The 10,875-nt window shown below is 39.9% G+C and overlaps 1 protein-coding gene across 1 annotated transcript in view; it reads left to right on the forward strand.

The window, feature by feature from the left end:
• Nucleotides 1-10,875, forward strand: part of LOC112548444 (polypeptide N-acetylgalactosaminyltransferase-like 6) — a 46,859-nt gene that overhangs the window by 24,386 nt on the left and 11,598 nt on the right. The gene's annotated exons all lie outside the window — the stretch shown is intronic.

Below are 10,875 nucleotides of genomic sequence, written 5' to 3' on the forward strand. Positions count from 1 at the left end.
TACAGACTTGTCAAATGGCAATAGAAATTACCAGTTATCACTGCTTTATCGAGTCCAACTGACAAGGCTAGATTAGAACAGAAACACAGTATGACTGAAACTGGTCGCTGTAAATTGAATACTTTGACACTCTGAGACAATTACTATGTAAATCTTTGCTAGAAAATGTTTTGTGCTGGTATTTTTGTCACGTGCTTGTCAGTAGCCTGATGCCAGGTGGGTATTGTGTTCTCCTTGATAAAGAGAGAGAAAAGGTCAGCTCTGGAAATGTGGCTCGCCAGGAAATAATGTGCTGACAAAAATTAAAGAAAATTGAATCCTCTCTTTCTCTTTGTGATTTTTCCTGGCACACATTTTTACAAGAGAGAAAATTGGGGGTGGTCTGCTTTTATGATCTCAAACTACTGTAGTAGGCTGTTTCCTTGCCTCCTAAAATGTCTAGCAGGCAACCTTCACTGCATTTAACTTTTCCTGTGCCATTATCCATCAGAAAGGGCAGTTTACAAGGCTGGTGATGTGTCTAGAAGGCATAAAACCTGGTAGCTGGCCAAGGTAGTGCCACTGGTATCCCTTTAATGTACATAATATATTGTTGTTGTTATAACCACAGGGTCAAACAAATTGCAGCTTTTATGAATTGGCTTTTGCTATAAATTGACTGAAATGGTGCCAGCACTTCTTTCTCTCCTTCTCATCATTTTAGGAGCTCATTTTCTTTCACAGTATATTTCTCCTGGCTTTTTAGTTTGGCATCTGTTTGCAGATGGGCTGCAAATGGTTGTAGTTTGCAAGTTGCAGATCTTCAAATGTTTTTGCATATGGAGACACTAAGAATTATTAATTTTTATTTGAACAGATATTTGTATAACAAGATGAACCTATGATCAAGATGTGAAGAGACTGAAACATGCTGATTTTTAAAGCAGAAGGATACTGCTTGGTTGATTGGTATTGCAAGGGGAGGAAAGCTAACCTTGCGTTCCATACCATCTCCACTTGTAACATTTTACTGGATGTTATGCACATCCCAGGTGCCAAATGCTAAATAACCAGAATTAACACTTTCAGCCCATCTCCAAATTTTCTTGACTCTCCCACCCTGGTAGAGGTTTGAGGACACACCTGAAGGATGCCACAGCTGGCAAGAACTTAAGTTCCCCTCCCCTTTCATCCTCTAGTCTAATACAGTCTAGAAAGTACCTCTCATTGTTCTTAGTCTCCTTTGTTATTTTGACAGTACCAGTCACCTGCCATAAATTTAACACAATTATAAACTCTGTTTATAAATTTTCACTTTTCAAGCTTTGCTCTTACTCCCTAAAACTGAACCTCCAGAATGCTGTGAAGTGTTTTCTGGGGGTTTGGAGGGGGGTGGTGAACAAACAAAAGAAAACAGCCATACTAGGCACACTGGCAGTCTTGCTCCAAGGGTAATTTTTCTTCTTTCCTCATCTCAAATCTATCTGCTAGAGGGAGGTAGTTAGCTGTGTTCCTCTGAAGGCAGGGTAGAGAATGCACCTTATAGATTAACTGAATTGGAGGTGCATAAACTTTCATGAGTGCCAGATTACTTTACCAGATGCTGTAGAAGGCCAGGCAGAAAGCCATGAAGAGACAGATTTTGACAAAGATACCACAGAATAACTGAAAACTGCTATGAAGTTTTTAACATTCAAGAAAAGCAGATAGGACCTCAAAGGTCCCTGGCTGCCCAAGTACTAGCACGGAATTCTATCTGTCATAGAAATATGAAAAAATTAATCAACACTGCTAGTATCTGAAACAGTAATTCAAGACTCTTGATGTATCAGATGTTTTATGACTTGGCTATATTGTGCTGTATGTAGTTAAAGGCCTTGGCTTATGTTCTTTTGTTAATAACCCACCTATATCTAACACAGAAAAGAACTACTGATCGTGTTGCAAAAAGTGAAGGGAACGTGTGTAATGTACATGCTTGTATGCCTTAATGTTCATGTATTTCTACTGCATACGACTGAAAGTAAAACATGTGAATGAATGGAGCTATATCATTGTCAACATGCATGGCACTTATCTTCTCAACTAACTTCCTCAGTGTCCCTACCAAGACATTTTTTGTTTTGGTTACAGATATCATACACAAAATAGCAAAGGGAAATATTACTTAGGATTTGTATTCAAATCAATAAGTTTACAGAATATATTAACATTTACTCTGAGAAATTAATTGACATTCTGTTAACCTCACATATTGAACCTATTATTCAACATTGTCACGATGTAGGCAACAAAGCTGTAGTATTGATTGGTGACTTCAGGTTTTTTTGTACTTAAATGTGAAAGATGCAATACTGTCACTATGTTTGAATTACATGGCATGAAAAATAAATGTTTTCATCATGGATATTAATATAACTTTTACAATAGTTGAGAATTGTTTATTAATGCTTTACATAATTTTTGCCTTTATCTTGCTGTGTGCAATTTGCACTACTACTTATCCAGAGGTAAGGATTTTCTGTGATATCTTTTATTGGACTCACTATATAGCTTGGAGAGCTGGTGGATAAGCTTTGGGGCATTAAGTGTCCTTGAATCAATGCTGTTGGTCCAATAGAAGATATCACAAAAAATCCTTGCCCCTCATAAAGTTCCTGGATCATCACAACTACAGCAACTCTCCAGTAAGAATACTGAGAAACTTCTTCTCCTTGAAGCTTGGAAAAACTGACATTTACGGCCATATCAGGACTCCTTGTATCAATGCTCCTGTACTGTGCACAAACCAGATATGTAACCCCTGAATAAATAAGTACAAATAAGCTTAGTTAAACCCATATTAGTTAAACTGACCAATAATAAACAGAAATTCAGAGTCATTAAACTACATCCCTCTAAAAGCTACAGCCCTAAATGCAAACTTAAGTCTTCTATTCAAAGTGTGAGACAGATTTCTAACAGTGTCTGTCGAGATTCATATACACTCCAAATTGAAGAACTGCTAGTAGATTTTTAGCTCCCACTACTCATTCTTGCACAAGAAGCTCATTTTTTAAGCATTCATACATCACTGTAATTTTATATACTAATCTAATGTAACATCAGTTGCATTATAAACTGTTTATGTACTCTGTCAGAATAAATACACATTTCTCTCAAGTACTGGGTGTATCAAGTACATTGATACACTGAATAAGTGAGAGAGACACATGTTATCAATATACTGCTAGCACAGAAGTCCATAATGTCTCGTGAGCTGCAAAAAGTGGAAAATGTTTTTGGTTTTTTTCCCTTTGTTATTCTGTATGGAAAAGAACCAGAAGGCTAGTTTTCTTAATTATGGTCAGAACCCAGTTTTACCTTTTTAAAAATACTACAGCTGCTTAGTCAAGAAGAGTCATCCCATCAGGGTTCTGAGTTATGTAGTGTAAGCATAGTATTGATTCTTTGAAATATGTGGGGTTTCTTTCTATCAGTGGCTTGTAAATGAGACCATTTGAGAGATGTTAATGGGAAACCATCTGGAAAAATTTTGGAGTCTGAATTAAATGATTTGACAAGCTCTTATTTGATAAGTTCATGATTTAACAAGCTGTGTCAGTTTAGAACAGTGGTTCCCAACCTCAGGTCATGACAAATGAGGGTTGCAGGGGCAATGCCGGCAGTGTCGCACACTAAGGACGAGACGCAATACATGATGGGAGCTCCCCCGGCCCTGGGCTGCTGCCACACTCCACTCCCAGCAGTGGGTCATGGCAAAAAAAGGTTGGGAACCACTGGTTTACAATTTATCTGGTTAGATGAAATCTGAATGTCTGATATCATACAAAAGCAAAAATAAATGTACTTATTTCAGGTTTTGCTTAAATAATAAAGGAACAATGGACTTCCCTGTCGCAAGGCATACCTCATTGATACTATCCTGAGGAATGAGGGGCAGCTGTTCCAGATTTTGTTCAAACTCTATGAAAAGAATCTATCTGTGCCCCTGCACTACAGCCTTAGATACATATCGGGGTAGAGTTCCTTCTCCCATGTACATCTTGTATAACATTGGGTCTTGAAAGGTTCATAATTCTGTCTTCTGAAAAGGAATTTTATCTCAAGTCATAGTAGTTATACTGGTCTGCAACAACAACTGCAACTGGTCTGCAACTAACAAACATAGTAGTTATACTGGTCTGCATACTCTTATAGCAGTTTAGCACCCTTGTAAAGCTATAGAAGCATACAGACATTAGTTCCGTCAAAACAGATGCATTTTTGTAAATGCCATGTCCCTCCCTCTTTTTAAATGGTTGAAAGTTACATCTGTGCACAGCCTCAGTAAACTACTTTAAAAAAAAAAACAAAAACAAAAAAACAACCTTTTGGAAAAAAAGCAGAAAGCCATATTGTCTATGCATCTAACTTTAAAATCCCCCTAGAAAACTAAAGGATTCTTGGTAATAAAAGAAAACAAGGGGGAGAATATTTTTTTTAAACTGTCTCTTCCAGTAGATTGTGGAACAATACAAATTCTGTGGTTTTTCATGGAAAATGGAAAACCAGGATCCCTGCTTATTACCTGTTGTAAACAGCAGATAGTCCTTCATGCTTTAGCATCTTCCACTCAGCACCTAGCAGAAACTAGGAGCTTAATGTAACTTTGACTCCCAGCTTTTATTATTAGAAGGAATTTTTAGGCTTCTTCCTAAAAATCTGGGCTTCTTCCATAGCAGAGACCATAAAATTTCACCCAGTGGGTGCAGCTATATTAGACGTTTACTACAGATCTGCTTAATTAGCTCTGCAGTAAAGTCTCAGTGTCTACACATGCAGCCCTATTAGGCCACAGGAAACTAATTTAACTGCATTGTAGGTTAGTACTTGTGTATACAAGAAGTATCCTGTTGAAGACCCTTTTACTCCACAACAATACATGTGTAAACACTGACAGGACTGGTTGAGGTATGAGGGTGCTTCAGTGTGGGTTGGACTGCCAACTAGCCCTCGTGCCCCAGCCAGCTCTTCCACAGCACATTCAGCTGGGTTGAAGCAGCCCTGGGCTGGCAGGCTGACCCCCACCCCCAGACACCCTTCCAGCTGGGGATGCTCTGACCTAGGTCAATTTGCTGTGGTCCCAGGTACATTTGAAGATGTGGTGCCTGGGTGCAATAAATTCTGCTGCAGTATGCACCAGAGTTTATTGTATCACACTGAATTTTATATGTCGACACACCCAGTGTTTTCTGAATTAATCCCATAACTTTTGGTTCAACTAGATAGCTCTCTAAATTATATGTTCTATTCTAAATCTTGCTTTAAATACTACAAATACTGATGAATGCTTCCTATCCCTTTTCAGGAACTATTGGTATTTAACTACTTTCACTCTTAAAAAATGTGCACCTAACTTCCAATCATGAAATCTTTTGTTCCCTTTAATATCCCCTTTTCTTTACTAGTTGAAAAGGCCCTCTAGAACTGTGTCCTCACCTTTAAATAGGCAGACACTCAACCTTTGATCATGGTCCATATGTCAACATAGTTAACTTTAATCAATCACACTTGGGATCTCCTTACAAAAACTAAGATTTAATTAGATCCAGTTAACATAGCTTTAGTTACCATCTCCTTAATGCTTCATAGAATTAATCCCATATAAACTCGTCTTTAATATATATTAAATCATACAATAAAAGTCTTCTAAAAGAATGTTGAGGTTGCAGAGTCAAGTAAGCATAAGTTAGGCATTGCTGGATTTAATGTTATTCCTGCAATACCAATTCTTTTCCCATATGCTTGCATGTCCTGATCATTTTTGATTACATGATTAAATCTGCATAAACCTTGGGCTTCCTTTTACTACTTTCTTTTTTTAAAAACTTGTGTGCCCCAGTGAAATGTTTGACAAATGTAACCACTGTTCAGTGGGGTAATTTCAAATGTTGATGTAATTTTGAACCTTGATTTTTCTTTCTTTTTTTTTCTTTTAAACAAGGAAACAATTATGATGTTTGTTCCTCAAATATGCTTACACAAAAAGTAACCACAGGTATGGTTGAAATAATATTTTCAAATTTTATTTGATACACATCCACCTTAGAAACCCCACAAAAACAAATAAGGCCTGAAGATTTGTTTTCCGAGAGTCTGTCACATTAACTTGGATAATGAACTAAGTTACATGTATGTGACCTTATTCATAGATTATAATTATGTATTCAAGACAAATACTTTATGATAGATATAAAAAAAAAATGATAGGAGTACTTAGCTTTCTGAATCCCACCCCCCACCTTTCTTTAAATGACAATATATATAAAGTGTTTGGAGAATATAGGTCACAGCCTGAAACAGTGCATTTTAATTTTGGCTGACACCTGAATTTTTGTGCATACACTTACAGTATTCTACTCTGTCTACAGAGAATTCAAGAAATACTGTTAATATTGCAGTAACAATATTTCATTTTGAATTGTAAAATAGAAAAGTTAAAGAGCACTGCCATACATTGTGCCTCTGGGACTTGTGACAAATGTCATGTGAATTCGGGTATGTTTTTGAAAGTCATTTATAGTCTGAGATGTGTGGCTCAAAACATTGTACAAAAGTTTTGAAATTTATTTCAGACTAGTTTCTGCTGGGTGTGTGCGTGTTATCTAATTTTCAAATAGAGGAAAAAGCATGAGTGTTCTTTATGTTGAAGTTTCTAGGTTTCAAGAAATGATAGTCTCTTTCACAGAAAACCTTCAAATCTTTGTGGCATTGTGGCTTTGGTTTGGGGGTTGTGTGTGGTGTGTTTGTTTGTGGTAAATCAGTACATTTTCATTAAAACATATATGATGTCACTTACTTTGGCCTCTCTCAACTGAGATATGTTAGGACTCTGAAGCAGGTCACAATGTTGTCCTGTGAGGTCCGGCCAACTCTCAGGATCTCAATATTGTGCTGTTAGACAGGAGGGTGTGACACAATTGCACATATACAAACACACAAATCAATTAGGTACGTACACACCAGCATAGGCACATGCATACCTGTCACCGATTCAAGCACATACATATTACACACACCAAAAATTAGACAACAATCAGTTGTCAATACCCACACGCTCCATACACATATCACTAATTCATATATCACACACACACGAGTATATATTCATATTCACACATACCACCCACCTACACACAAACAAAGGTGAACTCCTAATTTGGATGGTACGGTATGTATGTATGTATGTGCTTGGGGTACTTGGAATACCTGGGGAAAGGTTAAGGTGACGGAGAAAGTGTAGGGAGTGAAAGTTGCTGGGACCAGGATTAGAACCGGTAGACTAGAGAGAAGCTGGCTGAGGAACTGAGGCTTGGGGTTACTTAAGGTCAAGTGGCCCCAGGGTTACTCGAGGTCACTGGTACAAGGGAAAAAGCCTGGTGGCAAGGAGGAGACAGCCAGGAAAGAGAGAGAGAGAGACCTGGGAGCTTAGGGCTGGAAACTGAGGCAGACAGCTGGGACATCAGGGGGCAGATAAGTGGTGGCAAGGAGGAAACAGTCAGGAAACAGACAAAAACCCAAGTTGGGCGTTCAGAATAACAGGTTTATTAAACAGACAACACACTACACAGCCCCATGAAGTTATTGGTGCCTGCACACGCGCGTACACACACAATGGCAGCAGGAGAAAGAGACTCAGTGGAAGGGCTGGAGTCCAGGTAGGGAAGAGAAATGGAGTCCAAGTCCTTGGTTGAAGAGAGGGTGGGGGTGATAGCTACCTATCCAGGCTGGAAGGAGGTCTTGTCCAGCAGGTGTTGTCCAGAGGGGGTTGCCGGCAGGGCCTCTGGGTGGGTAGGTGGTGCGACATGGTGCTGGTCTAGATGGAGAGTGCGTCCCAAGGAGTCAGTCTTCACTACACCTATTTATAGGGGCAAACTACCTCTGATCTCCTATGGGGAGGGTATGTCCAGGCAATGTCAGTCCTGTTCCAGAGGGCTCCAGGTGTTCTTGCTGAGCATGTGCAGCCTGGCACAATGGAGGGTTGACTCATCTTTTGTTTCTTGAATTCAGAGGGTGGTTCCAAGGGCTGGGTCATTGGTCCAGGTATTGGTGTTGATGGTTTGGTCATTCAGAGGGAGCTATTTGGAAACCTACTGCCATTGTCTCTCAAGCTACAAGTACCATCTTTACATTCAGGGTCATCTTGAATTCATGTAAGATTACACCCCACCTCAATAATTAGATTCCATATGTCGAAAATGTATACATTTATTATAATTTTTCCATTTATGTAATGTAATTATTGGAGGATCATCCTATATTCACCCCTTCCACACACTACTGCAGGTGGTGGGAGGAGTAATGCAGTAGGCGGGGGGGGGGGGGGGGAGGGGGGGGGGGGGGGAGTAATGGGATAGGCAATAGAGAGGTATGTAGTAGGGCAGTCGGTGGGAGATGGTCAGTAAGATGTTGCCCCTAGGATTCCTTTTATCAGAGACCACCAGGGATTGACACGGCACCTCATCCAATTTGGTATCAAGTGAACTTTTAATAGTAACTCCTGGACTTATTACAAGTATTCTTCCTTGCCATACAACCTGGCAAGTGGTTCCTTCAGGTATTACAGCAGCAACCTTCAGTATTACAGGCCTCAGATCCTCTGCTGGGTGTGTGGGATGTTGGGTTCTGGATTCCTCGTTGTTCGAACAAGAAGTCCAAGGTTGCTGCTGTTTCCCCAGGGTGGAAACACAGAACAAACACATGTTCCTTTGTTTGTCCATCACTTTTGTAGCTTCTCACATCCCAAATTGTCCAATTCCTTGGTTCTGTGCCAAGCATTCCTATACGGTACACCAATCCCCTGACACTGTGCCAGCCACATTCCTTATAGGGAAGCCACTGTCCCTTGCTTGCCCAATGCCCAGTCACAGCACTCGCATCTCCCAGTGTCACAGAAGGCGCTCTGTTCAATTTTGTTGCTTAGCTCTGGGAAAGCCTAGACTATGGCTAAAAGCCTTAGAAAAACTTAGTTTGCCCACAACACAGGGGGTATGTGGTAGAGCAGGTGGGTGGGACACTAATTGGGCAGGCAGCGGGGAAGGAAGTGAGAGGGGCAGGCAGCTTGCCTCCTGCCTCCCCTTTACCCCCTCCCCTCCACTGTGCTTATGCCTCAAGCCCCAAATCCCATTCCCAGTTCCCCCCACTTTCCCCCCTCCACACTGTTTCTGCCTCCACAACCTTGGGTCTACCACCCTTACCTTTGCTCCCCACTGGTAGGCTCCATCTCTGCTTCAGCCTGGGACACTTAGCATGGCTCCTGCACAATCAGCACTGTTGCTACTGGTCTGGGCTGAAGCATGTGCTCCATCTCCAGGCTGCTACAAGGACAGAGCATGTTGCTAGGCTGCTGGCATGGAGCAAAAGTATGAGGGAGTGCAGCAGAGGTGGGGAAGATGAGTGTGGGTGGGGAGGAACTGGGGGCACTAGTTATTTGAGGCTGAAAGGAGGAGTGGCAGGACATGCAGAGGTGGGGGAAGTGGGGAGCCAAGCAGCGCCATGCTGTGCTGCTGCTGCTGCCTGCTCCCTGCTGCCTCCAGATTTGACTGTAAGGTGAGGGACTTTTTCCCCCCATGTTAAATGTTAGCAGTTTTTGGTTGATATTTGGTGACAATTTCAAGACAGGGACAGGAAGCCTAGGTGGTAAGAAGCCTGCCATTTCAGAACACCAAATTCTTCTTTTTTAGGTCCTTGCTTAGGAAGGTAGCTGAATTCTTGTTAAACCTGAAGGATGTGAGAGCTCCCATGCAGCTTAATGAGAAAACATGCTTGCTGAAAGCCTTGATAATTTGTGTCCTCCTTTCTGTTCAATGCAGATATGCTCCTAGGGAGCTTTAGTTGCTTCTTGATGAGTCTGAACATGAGAAGGTTTCTTAAAGAGCAAAATGCATCTAGATTTAAAAACATTTGCTGCATGTGGTCTGAAAAATGAGAGTCTATTTATTAATATAGTAAAGCACATGCCAGGTACAACACAGTCTTGAAGCATCTTTAAATGTAGAGCAAGGTTATTTCAAAGTTACAAGGCAAAGTACCTTTCCTACAGTACCACTCAAAATACACACTCCAGAACTCTTGAAAATGAATTAATGTTGAAATAACTAACATCACTTGTTCCAATACCCTCTGATTGCTTGAGGCTGAAAGCACAGTAAGTACAATTAAATTCTGTTGTACCAAAGCTGATCTCTGAAATTCTGAGCTGAATGTTTTGTTTATATCTCCCTTGAATAAATGTAAGAATATGTAAAACTTAATAACATGTAACTGGTTAAATAAAAGACACTTTTTGAAACCAGGAGATGCTTTTTATTCATATTAGTAAAACACAGCCTAGGTGAAGAAATAATGAAACTAAAAAGTAATGTGTTCAGAATGTTCCATTTTAATCTAATAGTTGGATTGCATTGTTAAAACTTCTACTACCTTTCTGGTTATAATATAAGAGTCTGTAACCATCCAGTTGGCAATTGCTTAAATCCATGTGCTAGATATGATTAATCAATTTTACTAAAATGTCTTATTTGTTGAATATATTCACTAATCAGAAATAAATCATGACCCAGTGCGTAGGAAAGAACAGTCACCTTTTTAAAGTCTAACAGTGTGTGTCAAGAAGCCACTTGAGAATTTCTCAGGAATATTGTTGAATTGCATCCATATAGTTAATAGCTTTTTTTGATGTCATTTCTAAAATGTATAATATAAAAAAATAAACAAAAAAACTTTCAAGATATGGCTCCCATGTAAGTTTTTTGAAAGGTATTGGTTTTTTGAGTGAAACTCCTACTGAATTCAAAAGCATTTTGTGTGCATGAAGACCAAAGGGCCAAATGTAGCTCTCCTTTCAGTCCACCT

This window comes from Alligator sinensis, unplaced genomic scaffold (assembly GCF_000455745.1).
Source record: "Alligator sinensis unplaced genomic scaffold, ASM45574v1 scaffold1471_1, whole genome shotgun sequence".
NCBI lineage: Eukaryota > Metazoa > Chordata > Crocodylia > Alligatoridae > Alligator > Alligator sinensis.